Here is a 12,595-nt window from a genome sequence, read left to right as displayed (position 1 = left end):
AAGACCTGTGGCAGAGGTTCCATCTGAGTGAAGTGCAAGCACATCCAGACCAACTCTATGAGCCCTGGGGGCAGCTGGGTGGAGAGGCAGCCTCAGCCTTAAAAACTTTTATTTCATGGACAGTGTGGGAGGTCTGCTGGCTGGGTAGAAAAAGACTGAAGGACTTTCCATTGTTGAGGGATGCCAGTCATAGCTGTGCTGGCCAGTCCAGGGCTGGGCTGCTGCTGTGGGAGCATACACACCTGGTGAGTGTAGTAGCAGAGGGGCAGGGTCCTGCTGGTTATGGACACTTGATAGAAAGCAGAGTTCCTGGTTTCAGTTCCAGGGAAGAGAGGACAGCAGTAGTTTGCAGGCATGGGGAAGCACTTAATCACAGGGAGTAAGATTGTTTGTGGGACAATGAGACTTCGATTACAAGTGAAGAGGAGATCGCTAGGTTGAGCTCTGGGACAGACCTCAGAAAGTAACAGTAAAAAGGACCTGATGTTTGGGGCATTATTCCCCATGCCTTGGGACTACAATTTTATCACACCAAAAGCTGCTAAAAACAAATTAGAACAAAAAAATGATTAAAAATGAACAAGCAAAATAGAAAGAAACCAACTATAAGATGACTACTATTGGGGATAGAGAAGATCTGGGTTCATTGTCCCTAAAAAGACCATGGTTGAGATTGATTCCCATCAGATAGTGTAATTTATTGAGGGGAAAAATAAGGCTAATTTCTTCATGACTTAGAGACATGAGCATGAGCACAGTCATGGGAAGGTTAGACTTCCTGATTACAAAACATGTAAGATAAAAGGAACAGCACTAGGGAGATGGTGGCAAAGTGAATAGAGCCCTGGCCCTGGAGTCAGGAGCACCTGAGTTCAAATCCACCCTCAGACACTTAAACACTTACTTGCCCTGTGACTTTGGGCAAGTCACCTAACCTCAATTGCCCTGACTTGCTCCTTCCAAAAAAATGAAAAACAAAACAAAAAAAGGAACAGCTCCACAGCAAATCCAGGAGAGGTTGGTTGGCCAGGCCGGGTCTCAGGCATCCGTGGGGTCACAATGAAATGAGGAGCTAGATGATTTAATACAGAAAATCCTGCCTGTCAGTGCTTTGTCAGTGCTTTTACAAAGGGTTTGAGATTGGGATCAGGTATATTTTTATTAGCTTTAATGGTTGATTATTTCCTAGCTGCTCCAAGGAGTGATGAGCAACATTCTTCTGAGAAAAGCACTGAAGTTAGGACCTAGATGTAATGTAGTTAATGATTTAGAAGAAAGTGAATGTGATGAGGTATGGGCTCTGGGAGCCCCCTTGAGCTCTCCTTGAGTCCTTGAGGTACAGGCTCTGGGAACTTCCCTGGGACTCCTGATTAAATGATCCCATTTGATGAGGCATTTGCGTGAGGCAATAAACCTTAAATTGTGGCTGAGCCCAAGCCTCTGTTACTAGACTTCCCACCTATCAAAATATTGATCCACCCTTGAACTGGCCTAGTCCACCATTGTCTGTAGTCTCCAGCAGACTTCCCACCCTTAATCACACATTGACCTCATTAACTCCTCCTGAAGACCCTCCCCAAACTCCTCCTCTAGACCACCCTTAGGTTCCTCCCACAACCTTCTGTATATAAAACCTGTCTTCTCTTCATGTTTGTGAGAGTGCCATAGAATAATGAGAGCGCCATAGAATAGTGAGAGTGCCATAGAATAGTGAGAGCAATATAGAATAGTGAGAGCGCCATAGAATAGTGAGAGCACCATAGAATAGTGAGAGTGCCATAGAATAGGGAGGGCGCCATAGAATAGTGAGAGCATCATAGAATAGTGAGAGTGCCATAGAATAGGGAGAGCACCATAGAATAGGGAGAGCACCATAGAATAGTGAGAGTGCCATAGAATAGGGAGAGCACCATAGAATAGTGAGAGTGCCATAGAATGACCTAGCTACATACTTACTCTGAACTTTTAATTAATTTGACTTTTCTTTGGCTGAAAAAACTCTGAGAGGACTCAGCATGTTGGTATTTTGGGGTTTCCAGAGCAACCCTAACCCTCTTAGTGGGTACCCTCTTCATTTTTATGGTTAATTTAGATCCTGACTCTATAGAAGGGGCAGCAATCCTTAACATGTATTTTATTAGTCAGTCTGCCCCAGATATTAGGAGGAAACTGCAGAAATTCGCAATGGGACCCCAAACACCTCAGGCCCAATTACTGGAGACTGCCTTTGGAGTCTTTAGTAACAGACACCTGGTTGCAGCAGAGGAGAAAGAACACAGGGAACGAACCAGAGACAGAGAACATGCTCGGTTCTTGGCTGCTGCCATGGCCAGGAAAAGCCCCTCCAGGGGACCCCCTTGGAGGAAGCCCAGGGACTTGAGTGTGGGGAAAACCTGTTTTCAATGCCACAAAGAGGGTCACTGGTCTAAGTCCCCTCCAGGGCACCCCCCAGAGGGAGCCCCAGGAACCAATGCCTCTAGAGCTGTGCCCATCTGACCAGGAGGGACATTGGAGGAAAGATGGTCACCGAGGTAAAAGTGGTAGAGCCACCTCCCAGTACCCTGTCCTCCTGTCTTCTCAAGACTCAGAATGACGGCCTGGGGCTTGGCAGTGCTCCCACCTTCTCTATTTCCCTTGCTGAGCCCTGGGCAAGCATCAAGATCGAAGGTAAGGCTACCCACTTTCTGACTGATAAGGGAGCTACATTCTCTGTTTTAAACATAGTGCGTAAAAGGGAACATTAAGACATTTAAACAGGGCAGAGAAAGGATCATGTGGGCAAAGAAGAGAAACTAAAGGATGTTTGGAGACTTACCCCCTCCCCTGCCTATTTGAGGATCTGTTGTTTGAACACTCCTTCCTTATAATCTCCTCTTGCCCTGCACCCTTGTTGGGAAGGGATGTGATGGTGAAAGTGGGGAGTCAATTTTCTCTAGTTAAACCTCCCATATCCCTTTCCCTTCTGTTCACCAGACCCCACTGCCCAATGTTCCTCCAGAAGTGTGGGAGACAGTTGAGCCAATTGTCTTGGATCAAGGAATTCCTGGGAAAGTTACTCATACCACCCCAGTTACCATTCGCCTCCAAGATCCTAAGGTGTTCCCCCATTGCCGTCCATATCCAATCAAGCCTGAGGCCTGGGAAGGACTACAACCATTAATTGAAAAATTCCTAGAATATAAAATCCTTGTCCCTTGCCAATCTCCATGTAATACCCCTATTCTTCCTGTAAAAAAGCCTAATGGAGGATACCCACTGGTTCAAGATCTCAGGGCTGTTAACAAAGCTGTCATCCCTATACATCCCATAGTCCCCAACCCATACACAATACTTACTCAGATCCCTGGGGGCACCCAATGGTTTTCTACCCTAGATCTCAAAGATGCCTTTTCTGTATACCTCTGCACACAGACCCGCAATATATTTTTGCATTTGAATGGATACTTCCTGGGGAAACAAGTCCATGTCAGCTAACTTGGACAGCTAACTTGCCCCAAGGGTTTTGGGATAACCCACATTTATTTGGCCAAGCTTTGGGAAGGGATTTAAGGGATCTGAAATGAACTGATAGCGGCTTAGTCCAGTTTGTGGATTATATCTTTATTTGTAGCCCTACCCAGGAGGCCTCTTTGGCTGCTGCTGCTGCAGAAGCCCTTAATTTCTTGGGTAGTCAATGTTATAGGGTCTCTTTGGATAAAGTCCAGATAGCACGCCAGTCTGTAAAGTATTTGGACCATGAACTAACTCCTACCTCTCGCTCCTTAACCTCTGAGAGGAAAAGGACAATCTTTTCTATACCTATTCCAGCCACTAAAAAACAACTTTGAACTTTTCTAGGAATGGCTGGGCTTTGTATTTCAGCCTTATTGCTAAGCTTCTCTATGCTTCTACTCAGGGCCCTGACTCACTCCCTCTAGAGTGGGGTCCCTGTGAGACTAAAGCTTTTGAGACTCTGAAAGCTAAATTGACCACCACACCAGCATTAGACCTACCTGATCTAGGAAAACCTTTCACTCTGTATGTAGATGAAAGGAGAGGACAGGCTCTGGGAGTCCTACCTAACAAAATCCTTAGGACCTGATCCCAGGCCAGTTGCCTATTTTTCAAAACAATTAGACTCTGTGGCTTCAGGATGGCCTGCATGCCTTCGGGCAGTAGCTGCTACAGCCATTCTAATTGAGGAAGCCTCTAAACTTATACTTGGTCAGCCCCTGGAAGTTCTAACTCTGCATGGAGTTCAGAGCATCCTGGAAACAAAGGGCCACCAGTGGCTGGCTAATGGCAGGCTCACCAAATATCAAGCCTTGCTCTTAGATACCCCTGACCTAACCCTTCAGGTGTGCCACACACTTAACCCGGCAACCCTCCTCCCAGACAGTGCCCACTCAGATGTCCTGGTTCATGATTGATTGTGAGGACACCTTGAACTGTGTTTATGCCAGTCATGCTGGTTTGAAAGAATCTCCTCTCCCTCCTCTGTGTACTGAAGCAGTCTTCACAGATGGTTCAAGCTTTATTGAACAAGGGATCAGGAAAAGTGGATATTCAGTGGTCAGCCTTTACCAAACCACAGAGGCCAAACCCCTTTCCCCTGGGACCTCTGCCCAGAAGGCAGAATTGATAGCACTCACCAGAGCCCTAGAGCTAGGGGAAAATAAATGAGTAAACATTTCACTGACTCAAAATGTGCTTTCCATGTTCTACATGCCCATGGAGCAATTTGGAAAGAAAGGAGATATCTCACAGCAAAAAATTCCCCTATTAAACACACACGGGAGATTTTACATCTCCTCCAAGCTGTTCAAAAGCCCTCTGACGTAGCTGTTATCTTTTGCAAAGGCTACCAGAAAGGAAAAACAGATCAGGCTGTGGGAAATCGCCTGGCAGACACTGCAGCAAAGAATTCTGCCTGCCAGTTGACTATACTGGCCCCTCTACTCCCACAGCTCCCAGATTCCTTCACACCTTCATACAGCCCTTGGGAACAGGCCCTTGCTAAGGAAAGGGGATACTCTCTTTCCTCTTCTGGGTGGTTTCAAACACCCTCAGGAAACCTTCTTACTCTAGAGGAAAGTCAGAGGAAGCTTCTTCTTGGCTTACACCAGGCCACACACCTAGGGAAGAATGCCCTCCAATCTCTGATAAAGCTCATTTTTACTGGCAGTAAGCTGGGAAAAACCATCAGACAAGTCTGTCGGGCCTGCCCAACCTGTGCTCAGGTGAATCCTGAAGGGGCAGTCAAACCTCCTCCCTTTTTCAAACCTGTTCAGAGGAAGGGTACCTACCCAGGTGAAGACTGGCAGATAGATTTTACACATATGCCCCCATGTAGGGGTTTCAAATTTCTTTTGGTTTTTGTTGACACCTTTACTAATTGGGTAGAAGCTTACCCTTGCAGCACTGAAAAGGCTCAGGAGGTATCAAAGTTCCTATTAAAGGAAATCATACCTTGTTTTGGCTTGCCTGGCTCCTTACAGAGCTACAGTGGCCCAGCTTTTATTTCACAGATAACCCAGGCAGTGGCAAAGACACTTAAAATCAATTACCACCTCCACTCAGCCTAGAATCCAAAATCCTCTGGTAAAGTAGAGAAAATTAATCATTCCCTTAAGCTGGTCCTTACTAAGCTATGCATAGAAACCCGAAAACATTGGGTTAAGAATCTCCCCATTGGGCTGCTCAGAGTCTGAATCACACCTCGGGAAAATATCAAGCTTAGTCCTTTTGAACTCTTGTATGGGAGGCCCTTCCTAACCTCTGACATCCTGGTGGACCCAGAACATCATTTAATTACCCAATTTGCAATTCAGTTAGGAGCTGTCAGGAATGCTCTGACCGAATATGCCAATAAGTATCTCCCAAAACCTCTTGGCAATAAAAATGAGTGTCCTGCTGCAGTACAACCTGGAGATTGGGTCTACTTAAAGTCATGGAAAACCCAAAGGGAGAACAGTTAGATATCAAATGGAAGGGACCCCACCGAGCCATACTCACCACTCCTACGGCAGTAAAACTCAAAGGTCTCCCCAACTGGACTCATAATTCTAGGACTAACCCAGTACCACCTCTTGCTTCCCCGGCCCCCCCTACCCCCACCCCAGAGACTCCAGAATATACCTGTGAGCCATTGGAGGACCTCAAGCTAATGTTTAGAAAGTTCCCAGCCCCCTCCAGCAAGAAGGATAAAAAGAGGTGAAATTATAACTGCCCTTTCTCTTTTGGCCTTGACACAGCCATCTTTAATTCCTACCAGAGAGGTTGTCTTTTATCTATTTTTTTTTTTTTGGTGCCTGTTTGGTTTTTGTTTGCTTTAACCTCTTTGCCAGGTTTGTCTCCTCCAGGGTTCAAGCTATCAACCTCTGGATGACCTCTGGATGACCATTAAAGTTATGTAAATCTCTGACTGAATCCAAGTTCTCCAGCCCACTGGACCTGGCATCATCCATATTCCAGAATCTGACACCTTGAATGTGAAGTTTGATCCCCTTGAACAGGACCTAGAGAGGCAGGAACAGCTCTTTGCCCCTTGCCAGTAGGAAGCACTTTCAGAAGCTGAGACCTTTGCCCTTTACCCCAGAGGAATTTGGGTCCCATATGTTTGAGGGGGAAATGATGAGGTGTGGGCTCTGGGAGCCCCCATGAGCTATCCTTGAGTCCTTGAGGTACAGGCTCTGGAACCTCCCTTGGACTCTTGATTAAATCATTCCATTTGATGAGGCATTTGCATGAGGCAATGAGCTTTATATTGTAGCTGAGCCTAAGCCTCTGTTACTGGACTTCCCACCTATCAAAATATGATCCACCCTTGAACTGGCCTAGCCTACCATTCTTTGTGGTCTCCAGGTGGCCTCCAAGGACTTCCCACCCTTAATCACTCATTGACCTCATTAACTCCTCCTAAAGACCCTCCCCAAACTCCTCCTCTAGACCACCCCTAGATTCCTCCCACAACCTTCTATATATAAGACTCCATCTTGTCTTCATGTTTGTGAGAGTGCCATAGCATGCCATATGGGAGAGCACCATGGAATTGTGAGAATGCTACAGAATGGTGAGAGTGCCATAGAATGACCTAGCACAGACTTACTCCGTGTCTAATGCAAGTGAACTTTTAACAAATTTCACTTTTCTTTGGCTGAGGAGACTTGAGTAGAATTCATTCGGCAGGACTTGGTGTGGTGGTATTTTGGGGTCTCCAGAGCAACCCTAACCCTCTTTGTGGGTACCCTCTTCAAATGCTTGCTATGCTAAAGCTTGGACATTTTTTCTCTTTAAAGATTACTATTGAAGTTCACATGGCAAGAAAAAAAAGATTATCCCTGAAATACAAAGTTAGTTTTTCTTTCGTTTCTAATTGCTGACTTCTACAGATGAGAGGGAAAAAATTCCTTCCTTCTTATTGTTTCTGTAGTCTCAAGTGGTTGGAATCATACATCAGAAATACTGCAGAATCCTTTTGAAAACTTTGAAACTTTCACCTTAAAAACTCACTTTTTTCCCCTTGGGTTGATCAGCAAACAGGAAAAGAAATTATGTTCAGATGATCAGGACACAAAATATAACAAAGACTGCCACAACCACTCAGTTGGAGTTTTCCTTAAGGCTGAGGAGATAAAACCAGTATCAATCAGATGCAACCTGGGTTTAAGACTTTTGCGATACACTCACCAGGTTGGTGGATGCAATGATGTTTCACCTATGAAGTATGAGGGGTGTAGTCAGTATCAAATTTTTTGGAGAGGAGGGTCATTCTTCAATCCTCCTTTCATTCATTCAGCTAATAGACATTTCTTAAATACCTACTATGTGCTAAATTATATGCTAAGCTCTGGGGACACAAATCAGGAAAAGATAGTTCCTGCTTTTAAGAAGCCAACAGTCTAAAGGAGAAAGACAATACACAGAAGAAGGCTGAAAAGGGTGTGGGAGAAGGTACTCAGCTCAAAGGTATAGCTGGCTGGTCTAAGCACTCTTTAAGTGGAGACTTTGAGAGAAGGTATTGAAGAGATTTGAGAGACAAAGTTGATGTGATCTTGTAGAATGATGAGTTTAGTGGTGAAGAGATTTTCTGGAAGCATGGTAATGGCAGAGTCCAAATGGAAGGAGTGTAGATGGTGGGAAATGAGGTAATTTTCACACACACACACACACACACACACACAAACACACTGAGGTTTGAGGAGGGGGGGAGTTCAAGGATCCTTAAAGATTGAAGATCAGACTACAGGAGACAGTTGTCTGCAATAACTCAAGCATTCTTTAAATCAAGGTGCCAAAGGTTTATTATAATACCAATATGGCAGGCAGAGCTCTCTAAGGAATGCAACTTTCAACTTAGCAGAAATGATGCTAAAGCTTATAAGGGACAAGTAGTCGATTATGTTATGTGCTAAATGGTAATTAGGTGATAATGTACAACCTTGGTCACTGGAGTCATTCACTACTGAAAAATAGGGAAAGGGGTTTCTCAGGGGTGTATTTTGAGTCTGTTATGTGTGTAGCAAGATAGCTTTGAGAGTTGTGATGTATCAAGCTTGACCTCTAGATTGAATATGATAACTCTGTGGTTATGAGACTGTCTTGTTTTTACAAAAGAATTTCCTCAGAGGTCAGCTTGTTCTTGTGATTGGGAAAGATAGTTTATTTTACTGGGGGCTGCTAATGAGTTTTTGCTAGGCATATTGTCCTTGGGCGGGGGAGAAAACTGTCAGGGAATGAAGAGATACAGGCTCTGGGAGCCCCTTGAGCTCTCCTAGAATCTTCCCACATAAGGCATTTGCCTAAGGCCATGGGTCTTAAGCTGTGGCTCTGCCCAAATCTTTAGCCCTCCTTCATCCAGCAACTTCCCACCCTTAATCACTCATTACTAGAGTCTGACCTCATCTGACTCCTGGAAGACCCTCCCCAAACTCCTCCTCTAGATCACCCCTAGATTCTTCCCACAACCTTTCTGTATATAAAATCTCTTCTTCCCTCTGTGTGGTGTGAGAGCACCATAGAATGACCTAGCACAGCCTTACATTGCATCAGATGATTCTGGCTCCCTTGTCCAGTGCAAGCCTCACAGATATCGAGGCTCCTGAAGAGTCTACCGAATATGGCGAACTTTCAATAAACTTTACTTTTCTTTGGCTAAGAGAAGGCCTGAGTCGAATTCATTTGGCAGGATCCCGCGTGTTGGTATTTTGGGGTCTCTTTATGGGTAACCTCTTCATTTTTATGGTTCCCTGATCCCGGAAACACTGCTAATCTCTAGCTCTTCTCCAGCCTGGACTGGAAGGTAGGTAAGCTTCTCTCTTTCCATAGTACCTTGGGAGTGCAGTTTTTTTTTGTGGGTTTATTTTCTTGGGCCTGATCTCTCAGGTGCCATTAGGTCAGACAGCTAGAAGGCTGTTTCCTGCTCAGCCTGACCTCAGGTTCTCAGTCCTGTTTGGTTATATTGGAGAACATGGACTTGTGATCAGCTTCTGAAGAATGGAGGACAGGACGGACGCCCCATCCGGAAGTGTAAGCCAGATTCTTTCAATTCTCTCAGTGATAGGGAACTGGGAAAACTTTAGGTACTTTTTTGTGGGTTTCTTTTTGTTGTTTGAGGCTTACTCTCAAACCTTCCAATATTGGAAAAAATTTAGTTTCTCTGGAGACTTTAAAAAGGAAAAGTTGGTGCTTTTTTGCAACACCATTTGGCCTGGGTATCACCTGATACCATATATATATATAGATAGATAGATAGATAGATAGATAGATAGATAGATAGATAGATATCAGATATATACCTGATGACTGATGGGGGTCGGGATCCCAATAGGTTCGGCAGGAATTTATGATCTTATCTAAGACCAGAAAACCTGCAATATCATCTGGAAAGAATTCATGGTCTCAGGCTTAATTGGAGTAAGAGTTGTAGAAGTTTATTGGAAGCGGGCAAGAGTCCTTTAGGGGACCTGTAAGTGAGAGGGGTACATGCTTTTACCTTTAAAGGGTAGGGCTGCCATTGTCAGGGCTGACCAGACAGGAGGGGCCTCAGTGCATAGACAAAGGTCAGAGCTGACCAAGAGGAGCATGTGAATCCATAGTTTAGATAAGATTTGGGCCAGGCTTAAGGAGACAAAAGGCAAGGACCAAGGAGGGTGTGGGCCAGGCCTGAGAAGAAATGAAGAGATTAAGTAAGAACAAAGGGGTCACAGGGTGTTGCCTAAGTGGAGTGTGGGACAGGGAGAAGGGCCAGAGCTCAAGGATGGGAAAGGACAAATTGCAGTTACAATTTCAGACTGGTTTTACAAGTTGGTCTCACAAATTGATCTAGACCCCAGGTACCCCATCAAGACCATGAATCCTGGCCTGCTTTGGGGACTTTAAAAGATAATTCTCTCTTGCAGTTAGAATTATACTGTCACAGGGAAGGGAGATGGACAAAAGTGGCCTACTTAATGGCCTTCTTGCAACTTTCTTGGAACTTCATTCTCAGGAAAGATTTTGAGATGCTTGAAGCTACAGTTTCTCCACAGAGGGGCAACAGGGACCAATTGAATGACACCTTCCTATGGCTTCTGCCTGAGCCCCTCCCCCCTCAGCAACTCCTGCTCAGGTCCCAGTCACTAGTCTCTCTGAGGTAGCTACCCCAACCCCTTCTGCTGCACCCCAACCCTTTTCCCCTTGATTCCCAGTCTCCAGGGGAAGGTAATAAATTTTATCCTAAGAGATCTCCCTGTTCTTCATGAAATATTGGATGAGGTTTTTTTCATCCCAAAGAGAAGCTACAGGGGTGTGTGGGTGTGTGTATCTGCATAAAATGGAAAGCTCTGTGAACCCAAGCCAGGCATGAAACTTACTTACAGAGAAACTACAAAATACAACGTAAAATCATGATTTTTACAATAGCTGTTGTCATAGTTCATATTTTAGAAGAATACTTTTTGGATTAGTTTTGTCCAGTCTACTTAGAAACTATTCCAGGTCCACATTTCCTTCTTGAGCAGATGAAAGAAAAAGAAAGTCAGCTTTAATTTTTACAATGTGCTATCACTGAGCTCTTTGCAGTTTGGCTGTCCAATCTTCACTATGTATCCATATCTATTCATAAACTATCTGTGACAAGTTAGAATTTGGGGAAGAGATTCTTCATGTAATCTTCCTTTTGTACAAACTGGATAACTTAAAAGTGCTTCATTTACTGAAGTAAAAAGGGAAATAATAATATATTAGTTTCAAATGTTACTTATTTAGAAAATAGTACAACCCCTTAAAAGCCATTCAGATTCATATGTGGCAGTACAAGTGATCCACCACACTTAAATCTGAAGAACTAAATAGATATAAATATGAGAAGTCATGGCAATTTGTTAAGACCAAGGCTTAAAACATGTGCATATACAATTTAGGGATTATTTACTTGGTGATATGTGTGATTATTGTGGAATCTATGGAAGTTAACTATATATTGTAAGGTGATTGATTGATACTTTCATTGTGCCACTGTTGGACAATGTGGAAAAACAAGGCAAATTGATGAAATAGTAGATCACCTTTACATCTCTGAGTATGCCACATTTGTCATTTCCTGTGAGACTTTTATTTTAGATGTAAAAGATTCTATTGCCAGCCTTTTGGTCCATTTCAAGACATTAAGGAGGGAGGCAACCTTGAGGCTGCTGAGGAAAGCAGAGACCATGAGAATTGCTGCACCACCCTGGGCACATAATTCCCAGCTGAAGATTTTCTTGAAGTTACTTAATTCTGACAGGAACCTTCCTCATTTTGAGTGTGCTATCTTGCAGCCACTTCTGTGTAAAAGCCCAGAATGTGATTATTTCACTGATTTATAATGATTGATATTTTTTTGTACCAAAATGTGATGAACCGAGGGGAAAAAAGTCCTGAAAGGTTTTTTAGAAAAGTCCTGTATGTTTAATGAGCACAAAGGACAAATCCCACTTTTTTATGAGCCTGTTGGTATTACTAACTTGAGAAACAGATGGACTTGCTCTAATTTGTAAGCAGTGAAACTTGCTCCATGAGGTAGAATCTCTCTGACATTATAATATTGATTTGCTCTCAGTTTGAATCTAGGTAAAATTGTTGAAAACAATTGTTAAATCAATAAAAAGTTCAAATTCTAAAGGAAAAAGTCAAGATTTGCTTTTGAACGCTGCTGTTGTGTCTCCAAATGTTACAATCATCCTGGTAGATAAAGTTTGTTGAGAGAAGGTTGATCCCTTCCCAGGACACCTTATGAAGGTGATGACAGGATCCTATTCACTCAGTTAACCCATTATGCTGATTCTCCTGGAAAGAGAAGAATTTCTCACCTGTTATATCACAATCCTGGCTATGGAATCTCTCAAATACCGTGGAATTCTGTTGCAAGAACTGCTTGTTCCAAAAAATAGTTATGACATTTACCTGAAAAGAACTGAGGAAGTTTGGGTTTATGATGCCTAATGTCTATCATAAGTCAATCTGTAATATTCAGAGAGAGAGAGAGAAAAATCATGGCATTGGAAGAAACAACAGAAGTTACAGGTGTGTTTGTGTGTGTGTGTACACATCTGCATAATATTGAGAGCATTGTAAACCCAACAACCACTCCAAGAAA

The 12,595-nt window shown here is 43.7% G+C and overlaps 1 long non-coding RNA gene across 2 annotated transcripts in view; it reads right to left on the bottom strand.

Moving 5' to 3' along the window:
- Positions 1-12,595, bottom strand: part of LOC138143615 (uncharacterized) — a 38,903-nt gene that overhangs the window by 14,536 nt on the left and 11,772 nt on the right. Inside the window, exon 3 of one of the 2 annotated variants that reach the window (XR_011163752.1) lies at positions 11,913-12,285. The exons of the other annotated variant lie outside the window; for it this stretch is intronic. This is a non-coding gene — a long non-coding RNA (uncharacterized lncRNA). Of the gene's footprint in view, positions 1-11,912; positions 12,286-12,595 lie in introns of those variants that run through there. 2 annotated transcript variants of the gene reach the window in all.

The sequence above is a fragment of the Petaurus breviceps genome, unplaced genomic scaffold, assembly GCF_028583685.1.
Source record: "Petaurus breviceps papuanus isolate PSGF00001 unplaced genomic scaffold, PetGlider_PUasm1.0 138, whole genome shotgun sequence".
Lineage (NCBI taxonomy): Eukaryota > Metazoa > Chordata > Mammalia > Diprotodontia > Petauridae > Petaurus > Petaurus breviceps.
The sequence above is the reverse complement of the archived record's forward strand: the minus strand, read 5'-3'. Positions and strand labels throughout refer to the sequence as shown.